The sequence below is a fragment of the Podarcis bocagei genome (genome assembly GCF_964188305.1).
Source record: "Podarcis bocagei genome assembly, chromosome: 15".
In the NCBI taxonomy this organism is placed as follows: Eukaryota; Metazoa; Chordata; class Lepidosauria; order Squamata; family Lacertidae; genus Podarcis; species Podarcis bocagei.
This window is the reverse complement of record NC_138141.1, coordinates 23656809-23670025: the sequence shown is the minus strand read 5'-3', so window position 1 is coordinate 23670025 and position 13217 is coordinate 23656809. Positions and strand designations below refer to the sequence as shown.

The 13217-nt window shown below is 44.0% G+C and overlaps 1 protein-coding gene across 4 annotated transcripts in view; it reads right to left on the bottom strand.

The window, feature by feature from the left end:
• Nucleotides 1–13217, bottom strand: part of GRIK4 (glutamate ionotropic receptor kainate type subunit 4) — a 498627-nt gene that overhangs the window by 55250 nt on the left and 430160 nt on the right. The gene's annotated exons all lie outside the window — the stretch shown is intronic.

The following is a 13217-nucleotide window of genomic DNA, read 5'->3' as shown; positions in this document are numbered from 1 at the left end:
TGCAAAGTATTTGGAAACAATGTTGTTTTGAGGATCCATTAAACGTAGCTAACAAAAAATGGCATTTCTAGAGAAACAGCTATTATGGATGAAACAAGTGACCATTTGATTGGTCTCCATTCCTACTGAAGTTCAGTAACCTGCCAACCCAGCAAAGGTGAATTTCATAGCAGAACAACTCCAGACTTGAATTTCTATTGGAATAAAACTGCATAATAATCCAGCTCCAGTTTCAAAGCAAGCTGCAAGCAATACATCTTATTTTGGTTTTTGATATTTTATATTATTATTCTATTTTTTTTTAGTTGCTTTAGTCAGTAAAGGTTAATTCAAAGAGATTTTCAGAAGCAAACCTTAAAAACAAGAGTATAAATCACCCAAAATGCTCACCGATAATATATATAAAAGAGCAGATCAAACTCAACCTTAATCCCACTGAAAGATAAGCAGAAAATTGAGGTCCAATGGCCTGGGTGGGGGGAAAAATAGTTTTTTGTCTGGTATCTAAAAGAGATAGTGATGATGCCAGGCATGTCTTCCTGGGGAGTCACCCCTGAGAAGGCACACAGAGAAGGACCTCAGATTATGAATGCAGGGCTCAGGTTGATGAGATGCGGTCCCTAAGGTACTAAAGTCCTGAGCCACATTGTATGTTCAGACCGTCTTGCCTGGCTACCAGTCTGGCTACTGTATTCTGCAGCAACTGCAATTTCCGAACTGTCGTCAAAGTTGGCACCACGTGTAATGCATTACAGCAATCTAATATACAGAGGTTACCAGAGCACAGACAACAGAAGTCAGGCTATCCTTGTCCAGATTGCATTATAGATGCCTTTTACGCACATGATATTATAATTTCCCAAGAGGCCGTGCATCTGCAATGCAATGATTTATCTCATTTTATCATATTGTTGTGAGCCTAGCTGGCTTGATCGCTGCTGAATGAGTGGTCAGGACCCCGACAAAAGAACACAAATGCCTGCAAATGACAGTGGCTTGTCCCCATGAATAGGTGTCTTTGCCTCAGGTGTTGGAGTCTGAGAGGATACTTGACAGATGCCTGTGAGGGAAACAGAAGGATGAAAGGAGACAGGAAGAAAAGCAAATATAAAGAGCTGAGAGGAGCTCACTTGAGCTGGAATCTTCTTCATTGGCGATCACTCGTAGCCGAATAAGATTGTCTTCCATAAACACGGTTTTAACAATGAGTCTGTAAGTGACTGTGGAGGCCAATTCTGGATCCACATGTCCTTCCACAGTGGGGATATAGGTTTCTGGACAGGAGTTGATCATGGTGAGGGTTTGCCAAATGTGCCTTCCTCTTAGGACGTTTCTCCCTTGCGTCCTGAGTTCAAGTGTCTTCAAAGCTCATGACACCTTTGGCAAAGGCTGTTCTCCAACTGGAGCACTCGCAGGCAAGTGTTTCCCAATTGTTGGTGTTTATACTACATTTTTAAAAAATTTGCCTTGAGACAGTCTTTAAACCTCTTTTGTTGACCACTAGCATTACGCTTTCCATTTTTAAGTTCGGAATAGAGTAGTTGCTTTGGAAGACGATAATCAGGCATCCACACAACATGACCAGCCCAACAAAGCTGATGTTGAAGAATCATTGCTTCAACACTGGTGATCTTTGCTTCTTCCAGTACACTGGTATTAGTTCACCTATCTTCCCAAGTGATGTGTAAAAATTTCCAAAGACACCGTTGATGGAATCTTTCAAGGAGCTGGAAATGGTGTTTATAAGTGGTCCATGTTTCACAAGCGTACAGTAAAGTTGGTAGTACAATAGCTTCGTATACAAGCATTTTGGTTTCCCTGCAAATGTCCTGGTCCTCAAACACTCTGCACTTCAATTGGGAGAAAGCTGCACTCGTCAGTACCACCCTGGAACTGGATGAAAACCAGGAGAAGAGGAGGGCCTATTGCCAGACCTAATACCCATGGTCCAGCTCTCACCATAAAGAAGGTTGATCACCAAAGAATTGATGCTTTTGAATTATGGTGCTGGAGGAGACTCTTGAGAGTCCCATGGACTACAAGAAGATCAAACCTATCCATTCTGAAGGAAATCAGCCCTGAGTGCTCACTGGAAGGACAGATCCTGAAGCTGAGGCTCCAATACTTTGGCCACATCATGAGAAGAGAAGACTCCCTGGAAAAGACCCTGATGTTGGGAAAGATGGAGGGCACAAGGAGAAGGGGACGAGGATGAGATGGCTGGACAAAGCTACCAGCATGAGTTTGAGCAAACTGTGGGAGGCAGTGGAAGACAGGAGTGCCTGGTGTGATCTGGTCCAGGGGTCACGAAGAGTTGGACACGACAAAATGACTAAACAACAACAACAATGCTCATGGGGTTTAAGAGCAGACAACAATCACCCTCCCCAGGAAGATACCTCTTTGAAGACACAGATTCAGTAGACCAATGCAACCTCATCAGACCTACACATCAGCCCTAGGGGAGCATTAATATGGCCCAGCTGCCATAGGGTACCAGGAAGAGATGTGGCCTGGTTGTCATGGTGATGAGGATACAACACTCCTCCTAGTGAAGACTGCATGCCATGTGAGGGACAGAGAGGATGGAGCCACTATGAGGAAAGGTTACAGCATTTGGGTCCTTTCAGTTTAGAGGAAAGACAGGCAAGAGACAACATGGTAGAAGATGATAAAATGATACATGGGGTGGAGAAAATGGCTAAAGAAATGTTTTCCTCCCTCTCTCATAACACTAGAATTTGGGGACAGCCAGCGAAAACAAATTTTGTAAGATTCAGGATGGACAAAATGAGCTACTTCTTAATACAGTACGTACTTAAACTATAAAACTTGCCAGCAGAGTGGGAAGAACTTTCCGATGGTAAGAGCTGTTTGATTTATGATTCTGTGGACAAATCTGTTGATTACAGTTTACCTCAGTTTCCCCATTTTAAATTCAGCTCTCCATGTTTCTGAAACAGTTTGTGATCCTTTTAAAAGTCCTTATGGAAACACACCGACCTTTCAGTGTACATTTCTTCTAATGTGCACATTTCTGTATGCAATTTTCCTTAATGAAATGCATTTTTTTGCATGTTATTTTCACTCATAGGCACATTTTTGTATCTGCTATTTGGTCGGAGAAGTGTCCTACAAGTTTTCACCAAATATTGGCTTCATTTCAGCTTGTTTGAAGGGGTGCAGATTAGGGAGGTTGACACTGAAATGTGAAAAGGAACCAAATTCCTTCTCCTGTCCCTGTGAAGAAGTTTCTTTTCTGGTTATTCTGGGGGTAGACTTTGACAGACACACCCTAGGGATCCGCTGAGGTCACAAGGTGCAGATCAGCTGGTGACAGGGCTGCACGACATTCCATTTGCTATACTTTTATCAGCGGGGAGGCTCCCCCTTGCAATTTTTCACAGAAGACATTTTCCCACTACAGATACAAACGACAGACCTTTTGAAATCAATATCATTTGCAAAAAGATGTCAATTTTGATGAAAAATGTTTATTATTTTCCAGCAAGGAATATTCCAAAAGGGACATTTTTGCTGCATACAGGGTTTTTATAATTTTGTTTTCTTTTTTTGGCTAACTGAAATGACATTTTAGGGCAAAAAGTCAATTATTTATAACTTCTGGGTTACTTAATTTGCGAGAGGTAATTTTTCTTTTTAAAAGTTATTTTGTTCTTCCAATTTATCTATGCTAAGCTCCAATAAACAGATCACTTTAGGTTTTAAGCTCCTTGGTGTAGTGACCTTTATTATTATTATTATTATTATTATTAATTATTATTATTATGTGAGGGCACTGTATAAAATAAGAACAACAATAAGAAAGAATCACTATTTTCTGTGAGTTGTATCCAACTAGTTCTACTCCAAGTACACCCAGTGAAATTAATGGACCTAATTTAGTCATGCCCATTAACTTCAATGGGTCTACTCTGGGTAGAACGACCACTGGATACAACCCTGTGGAACTAAAGTGTTTCCCAGAGTGTTGGCCTTCCTGTTATTGTTTCATCAAATAGCTGATCCTCACTGGTCCTCTTCATCCAGCAAGTCCCTGGCAACTGGGTGACATGAGTCCAGCCACTCATTCCCTCTCTCACAGTGAGATTAAAGGAGGCATCCCCAACCTTTGGCCCTCCAGATGTTTTGGACTACAACTCCCATCACCCTTGACCACTGGTCCTGTTAGCTAGGGATCATGAGAGTTGGAGGCCAAAACATCTGGAGGGGCAACAGGTTGGGGTGCCTGGATTAAAGTGACACACCCTCCATGCTTACTCCCCCCAGCTCCTTGGTTGAAGGGTGGGCAAGAATGCAACCGTGATAAATCAACAACTGCACAGATCCATGCACATTCGGTTTTGATGGTGCCTGTTGCCTGCTGGGTGCAGGGAGGAGAAGCTGGATTCAGTTTAACATAGAAGCGCCCAGGGCCCTCTGGAAGTTCTCTCACTGTGAGAAGCCAAGTTACAGGGAACCAGGCAGAGGGCCTTCTCGGTAGTGGCACCCACCCTGTGGAACGCCCTCCCACCAGGTGTCCAAGAGAACAACAACTACCAGACTTTTAGAAGACATCTGAAGGCAGCCCTGTTTAGGGAAGCTTTTAATGTTTGATGGATTACTGTATTTTAATATTTTGTTGGAAGCTGCCATCATCATCATCATCATCATCATCATCATCATACTTCTAACAAGTGGTTAGCATTCATTGAGTTCGACAATGCCAAGCGTCTCTTAGGTGATGCACACAGATTCAGTCCAACGAGAGCCAGGCTAAACTCTCCATCTCTGTTTCAAAGGGACCAGAGTGCTGTTGCACTCAAGTCCTGCTCATGGGTTTCCCACAGACATCTAGTTGACCACCGTGAGAACAAGATGCTGGACTAGATGGGCCATTGGCCTGATCCAGCAGTGCTTTTCTGATCAGTCCAGGAGGATTGGGAATACTCCACCACCTGATCACAATGAAAGCTCAGTACGTTAGAGCATGCTGCTGATAACACCAAGGTTGCAGCTTCGAACCCTATATGGGGCAGCTGCATTGCTGGGGGTTGGCCTAGATGACTCTCAGGGTCCCTTCCAACTCTACATTTCTATGATTCTATGAAATCCCCCTCCTCCAAAAACTGCTATTCACTCCAGGAGAGACCTGTCAGGTACTGGATACAGTCCTGCTCTCCCCTCCACATTGCTCCATCACCAGCTTTGCACACATATAGGAAAGGTCCAGCACATGGGGAATTCTGCATATGCCCTTTTCTTTATTAGGATGAGTGTTTCTAAGCTTCTTCTTCATTTCATCAGCTGCGATTGTTTTTCAGAATGTCTTTTTTAAAAATGCGTTGACACCTATTTATTGATATCACTTATGGGGTAATTTTAATTACAGCTATATTTTTAGAATTTTAATTTGTCAATTTCACTTGTTTCCAAAAACCTGCTGCAACGTTCACTAGCATCCGCCGCCGGCTCTATTTTCTGCTCCCTATCAACCGACAGCCATCACCCTCATCCAGAATTGTCTTTGCAAATGCTTCGAGGCATGACACAGAGGTCACATTTTTTCCTCGCGTCTGAAATATTTGCTGTCCGTCAAAGATTAGGGCTTACACTTGTAACTGTGTTGCATTTTATTTTTAATCTTAATTTGACAAAAACTTAATGCTGAAAACAGTAGCAAGCACAGCTCTAAACTGATTCTAGGCTGTGTGTCTCGCAAATGTGTTTTTCGAAAGCAAAACCACTATCCCTGCCAGTTTCAGACTTACAGTCAGGGGCTGCCTATGGAGGCTATTTGAAGATGGCAGTCCTTTTACTGCTGCTTCACATGCACGTCTAGCGAGGTAGGAGTGGGGAAAAGATTTGACTCAGTTTGCATTTAAATGCAAACCTACCTGATTCACACTTCCTGAAGCAATAGGAGAACTGAAACACAGCCATCCTTTGAAATCCACACTCTTCCGAATTTTGCAATGCAGTTCAGCAGCCAAGGTATGTGCATAAAAATTCATACGCTGAGGTGAAGTGTGCACATGAAAATACATATATTAGTGAAAATAACATGCAAAGCTGCATTACTGCAAGGGAAACTGATTCGCTAAAATGTGTATATTGGGCAAAATTGCATCCCAACAAATATATTAGGAGAAAATTGCATCAGTATGCAGACAACCTTTTACAATGACTTCTTTAAAAATTGCAAACTGTTTGTGGAAATGTGGAAAATTTAAGACTGGGAAAATGAGAAGCTGAAATGGCAGGTTCACCCATCCCTAGTTGTAGAAAGGACAAAGCAAAACCCTCGTGTTGGAGAGAGCGAAAAGGGAGCCATCCAGAATGAAGCCAGAGCAGGTGAGATTTTTTTTTTGCTCCCTCTCTCATAACATTAGAAACCCAATGGAGTTTATTGCCTTTATATCCCCCCTTCTTTCTCCACAGAGCTCAAGGTGGCGTACACAATTCTCCCCCTCATTTAATCCCTACAACAACCTTGTGAGGTAGCTTAGGCTGAGAGGTAGTGACTGGCCCAAGATCACCCAGAGAGCTTCATTGTGGGAAACAGGACTTTGAACTACCTAGGCCTTTGGTTTGATCCTGCAGGGCACTGACGTCCAAGGGGCAAGGAGTCTGTTGGGTTAGGAGCCAGGTATTAAAGCAGGCATAGGAGCTGCTACAGCTACCACTAAGCATGCCTGCCAAAGGCAGCAGGAGTGCAGCAAAGTTGGCCTGATGAAACATTGGCATTGTCTGGGGTGGGTGGGACGATGAGCTAAGGAAAACCTCTGTAGACCGCAACAAACACCCCAAGCAGAGGCAGAGTTTGGAGGCGCTTAATGTTTAGCCCGGGGCACTGAAGTGCCTACAGCGATCCCAGATCCCTGCCCTCAACTGCTTAGTTTATAAAAATTCATATGGTTTCTATTTTCTGCTTGACGATGAATTTTAATCACATCAGGACTGCACAGGGGCACACCGTGCCATACCCGGTTGATTATAATTAGACAAGTGAGCGAGACAGAGAACACATGTCTGGCTTACACAGAAACACACTTGTATCGCTGTCACCTTGTTCTCGTTCTCCACGCCCCACCCCTTTCCTTGGCTCCTTTGATGCCCCCCCCCCTGTGCTTCACCATTAACCTAGATGAGGATTTCTCTTTGCAGAGACCCTCCTGGAGCAGCTTCCCCGCCCTGCCAATCACAGCAGGGCCCTCTCCTCCAAAAGGATGCATCTCCAGTCTGGTGGCGTTTGCCACAACAAGCAATAAATAACAACCAGGATGCATCCAAGCTGACAAAGCTGGTTTCTCGGCCCAGCTCTCTCTCTTCCTCCAAGATGAGTAATGGGCAGCAGGTAAATTGTAGCCGCTTTTCTGAGTCTCCTCCAAAGTGTCCTCCTCCCGGCTCCTCTGGGGTGGGAATGGCCAGGGAGCCCAGCCGCTGACGTCTCCTCCTGAGATGACGTGCAAAAGAGACATCTCTGAGCACAGCTGGGAGCTCGCTGGCAAAGGGTGAAAATACAAATGTATCAGAATAAAAGGGTGCGCTGTCACACCGCCCTGGACATGCACTGGCTGGTGAGAGGATGCGTTTCACTTTTGGGGGAAAGAGCGAGAGGAGGAGAGTGTAAGGTTAATGGAAATAAAAGTAAAAATGAGCAAGCTCCCATTAAACTGAAACACGTTTTTCTCAGGTTAGCCTCGTCATCCCTGAAAGCTGAAACCCACAGAGGATTAAGGTTTGGCTAGCCTTTCCTGAAAATATAAGTAGAGCTCTGCTGAATAGGTCCACTTAAGCCACATTTACATGATAAGTTGAAGCACTATGACACCACTTTAAAGTGTCATGGATTCCCTCAAAGGATTCTGGGAGTTTTAGTTTTGTTTGGAGATCCCATACTCCCCTCCCAAAATTGCAGTTCTCAGGGTGGTTTAATAACCAAAGTTCTTCACAGAGAACTGTAGCATTGTGAGGGGAATATGGGTCTCCTAGCAACTCTCAGCACCCTTCACAAACTACAGATCCAATAATTCTTTTTTTGGGGGGGCATGACTGTTTAAGGGACGCGGGTGGCGCTGTGGGTTAAAGCACAGAGCCTAGGACTTGCCGATCAGAAGATCAGCGGTTCGAATCCCCGCGACGGGGTGAGCTCCCGTTGCTCGGTCCCTGCTCCTGCCAACCTAGCAGTTTGAAAGCACATCAAAGTGCAAGTAGATAAATAGGTACCACTCTGGCGGGAAGGTAAACGGCGTTTCCGTGCACTGCTCTGGTTTGCCAGAAGCAGCTTAGTCATGCTGGCCACATGACCCGGAAGCTGTACGCTGGCTCCCTCGGCCAATAAAGCGAGATGAGCGCCGCAACCCCAGAGTTGGTCACGACTGGACCTAATGATCAGGGGTCCCTTTACCTTTATGACTGTTTAAAGCTGCACCAGAGTGCTTTAAGTTATGCTGTGAATGTGGCCTAAGTCACCCATTCTGACAAAGGTCAGCCAGGTCTCTCTGGGAACTGCACAAGCATGCCATGAAAGTGATAGCCTTCCTGTCACTCCTGGACCCTGGGGTCTCACCCAATCCAAAGTGGATCTACTCTGGCCACAGTGTGATATCATGGTGTTTGCTGCAGCACCTTCTTACTTACTCCTTCCTCCATCATGCTACATATCAAGGCAAGATGGGGCAGAGGGAAGGACCATAGCAGAGTGGCTGAGTATTGGTTTGTTTGCAGAAGGTCCCAGGTTCCACCCCTGACATCTCTGGGCACAGCCGGGGAAGGATCCCCCCCCCAAAAAAAACCCCTGGTCAGCTGCTGCCAGTCAGGGTAGAAAATACTGCGCCAGATGGAGCAAGAATCTGGGCTCACTGTCAGGCAACTTCTGGTATTCCTAAGGTGCTCTGGTGAATGCAGGGATCAAAGCTGTGGACAATGCCATAGATACCAGAGGAAGCATCTATTATTTACAGTACGCTGCTTTTCTGGAGCAGTGCTGGACAAGTGCTGGGCAAGTCCACCCATCACTATTCTGTCTGCTCAAATGTGTGCTTCTTTGGGCTTTGTGCAGATTTTAAATACTGCTACAATTGTTGACTGATGGTACAACTTAAGCCAAGGGGAAAGGGCAAGGAACGTATGCCTGAAGTGACAAGAGATTAAGCTATCCCCCAAATAAAACACCTGCAAATTTGATGTTGGCAGCTCGGAAGCATTTACACCTCTCTGGAATGTAGGATTTCCTCTGGGCAACCTTGTGTCTGAGCGGCACCTTGCCTTCATCCCAAGCTAATACTGGAACTCTTGGCTGCGGGGAACAATATTGAGCCTTGCCCTGCTTTGCACCTCGTCTTCTCCCTTCTCAGGCTCCTCTGTGCAATTTTTCTAGCCTGGAGGTCCTCAGACTGTGGCCCACAAATGAGCTTGAGTCAGGTGGCCTGCAGCGTGTCTGTCGATTTGTGATTGAAGATGGGAGATGGCACATCCGTTGCCCTAGATATTCACATTGATTTTTAGTTACATCTTTTTTGCTGCAATTATTTTTATTGGCATTAATCTGAGGAATGTTCCCTCCTCCCAAAATGAGGGGAAACTGAATAGACATTTTCTAAGCAAGGATCTCTTTTGCCACAGAAGTTTATTTTGCTGCCCAACCAGAACGAAAGAGAGGAATATTCCCTCCCCCCACTAGACTTTCAAGACTAGCTCAGTGTTCGCCACTTGAAGTCTTTTATTCCATTCTAATTAGCAGGACATATGATTCACTGCCTCTCTTTTTCATGTCCTTACCCTCATAAAAACCTTATGAAGTGTGTATGTAATTAACCCTGCACTGTGGCAGCCCCACATCAAATTGTTTTCGCCACAATTTTTGTTCACTTGGAATTTCTCTTTCAGGGAAGAAGAAGAAAATAAGATCACGACATCCATATTTGGGGTTTCATCTCAATGTTGTGACAGTTCGCCAGAAAGAGAATTGGATGAGCCAAGCATGAGTTGCTCAACAGAAGGTTCCTTATCACATTCAGTCATTTATCATGTGGCCAACCATGAGTGGCACCAGAGATGGGGGAGAAGTGCCCCCCAAACAATGAGCAACCCCCCCCACTTGCCTACCTCCATTGCTGGACTCCTGTCTTTAACATATACTGCCATTTTTCTTTCAGAGAGTTTAATATGTAGGACACAACTCCCCCACCAGAAATATACTTTGCCCCTTCTGTGAGTCCCCAAAGTCCCCCCCCCCCGATGTCACAAGAAACAACCAACAAAATGGTTCATCAGGACGTTCAGATGAGACCAGAGGAAGCTATTCTTCCTACAGTCCATAATTAATATATGTATTTTGCTATGTTTTTCTATGATCTGGTGGTGGTTCAGATGGGTATATATATAAAAGGGGTGTGAGAGACATTAGGAATGCAAATAATTCAGTGGTATAAAAATGTCCTAAGTAAATGCATTCTTGGAAGATAAGCATTGGCTATTAACCAGGATAAGTAAATGGAACTTCCTTATACAGAGTCATTATACCTGTGAATATGAGATGCAGAGACACAGTTAAGAATATTGCTACCACCAGGTCTGCATGTGAGCTTTGAGAGGCTTCTGACTGACTGCTTGGCTGACCTTTTAAATCCTCCCCACCCCCCAAGAATAACAAAGTCAACAATTAAACCAACGAACCCACAAGTGGAAGACTATACCCCACAAGTTGTAGGGGGGAATAAATAAATAAATGTCCATATCAGAGATTTGAACTCAGGAATCCCCAAAACACTAAACTCTTGGGCATGGTATTCTGGTTCCCAGGTGTGAGGTATCTGAGGAATGTCCCTGACATATTCAGCATGAGAGATACAGTTGTCTATATTTACAATGGATATGTTCCATCCATACAGCATTGGAGTCTAGTGCTGTTGCCTGAATGCCAGTCTCTCAGCCATGGTTATATGCCCCAGCCATCATGTCCAATTCTTAAGAGCAATGATAGTCCTCTGAATTGGGACATGAGTGCATTTCATTGCCAGTTGAACAGTGTGTATGTAGTATAATGGAAGCAAGATTGAGGACTGTTCCAGAGAGGGCCACATTTTTGAATTCAGAAACTTTGCAACAGGGAAAAAAACCAATAACATAACAATATACACTGCATTGAAATGAACCTACAATCCTACTTTGTAATGTTTTCTTTTTGTGGATAATTTCTTCCTCAGTCCTTTGACTGAACTATTTGCAGATCTTCTCTCTAATGCATGAATCTGAGAACTAAAGTCAAACAGGATTGCTTCTATTGTTTGACTTACTTTGAATCAGGCACTGGAATGCACAAGCTATTTTTCAGCGTTTTGCAATTTCCATCCTGGCAGCAGTCAACGGGATGATCCCCCTTATCTCCCCCTTCCCAAATATTTAACAGTGGCAGTGCTGGAAACAATGTCAGATCCAGCTTAGTAACCTTTTTTCACTTCCTGGAAAATTAACTCCATGTATTTAAATATCTTGTCTCGGTGCCAACACAGATCAAAGCTCATCACAGCCCCTCCAACACTGTTTGTTCCCCTGCAACTGTTAGAACCTCTGAGGTGTCATTTGGCCAGGTGTCAATAGTCAGGTGCCATTTAAGCACTAAATGGTCCCTTGATCATCTTTAGCAGTTCTTGTGTTCTTGCCCATTGAACACCAGATCCCCATAACTGACAAACACAAATCCAATTCTTGGAGTAATTTTGAGGATTGCAGGAACGTATCCAAAACAATCACAATGGATCGTTTGACTTTTATCCACTCCTCATTTTTTTCAGCTCATGCTTCACCTTTTCACACGCCTTCTCCTGATCCTCACAATAACAAACAATGGCTAAATAATTTGTTTCCAGGAAAAGGCAAGGTGAAAGCACTTGTCGCTACAAAAAATCCATGGCTACCACTTGTTCAGAGCATTGCCATTTCTTCCTTCCCCCCTTTTGTTTGAAGACATCACACTTTCCTTTATGACTGTTCCCTCTCGCTTCCTTGAAGAATAGCTGCAAACCTGTTTATCTATATAAAAATCTACACTGACAGCCCAAGGCATCAGCAAACACTCCAGCGTCGCTTGGCAGCAATAGAAAGCTGGCGGGCCAGCTGGTTTCTTTATAGCTTTTCATGAGAAAGGGCTTCTACTGGGTGAGGATCCCTTTAAGATGTTACACCAACTCAGTACCATCAGAAGATAAAAAGAGCCTGGTTGGATCAGACCAAAAGTCTATCTCAGGAGCTGAGAATCTCAGGCCCAAGAGCTGAATGCGACCCTCCAGGGCTCTCTTTTCTGGCCCCTGGAACACTCCCAGATTATGTCCCTAGCTCTGAGTGTGTTTGCTTGGTTGGCATGCATTCTTGAACTTTGATCATGCCTCTTGCTTGTACGGACAGAGGATACAAAGGGTGGTGTGAGCATGTTACCTCAATTGACTTAGACTTTCTGATGTTTAATAAAGAAAGGCAGGAGGCAGTACTAGAATAACAAGTACTTCTGTACATTAGGGAGGAAACCAACTTGGTTTTGAATGCTTTTCAACCTACTCTTTCTTACTCAGCTCGGCTGGACCTATTTTGTGCAGAGACTTCACAGAATGTGTATAATTCATTTTGTTCAGCCAAGTTTTGGCCTCTCACATCTAAGAGCTGGAGTGTGATGTACACATTAAGGCCACCTTCACACCATGTATATTTAAAGCACTCTGATATCATTTAACAGGAACAGCTTCCTCCCAGGAATTCTGAGAGTTGAAGTTTATGAAGGATGCCATTCTGAGATTCCCAGCAACTCGTATTCAGAAGCATGATGCTTCTGTCAATGGATATAGAGCATAGTAGCTATTCATAGCCTTGTCCTCCATGAATTTGTCCAATCCTCTTCTAAAGCTATCCAAGTTGGGGGCCATCACTGCCAGTTGAGTTACTCTCTCAGAACTGAAACAATGTCATGCCATGTATTATGATAATTATTTTTGTTGTTATTATGATACACATCTGTCCTGGCTTCCTGTCAGGGAAAATGCCCAAAGCATCAAACGAAACAAAACAAAACAAAACAAAACACACCAATAAAACATATAAAGGATACCATAAAATTAGTAATAAACAGCAAGCATAAACGCAAGTACCCGTTTTTATGTTGCAGATGGGAGATTTCACATCTGACTGATTTCCCACCAAAAATGTCTCAGTACACAAAGGTA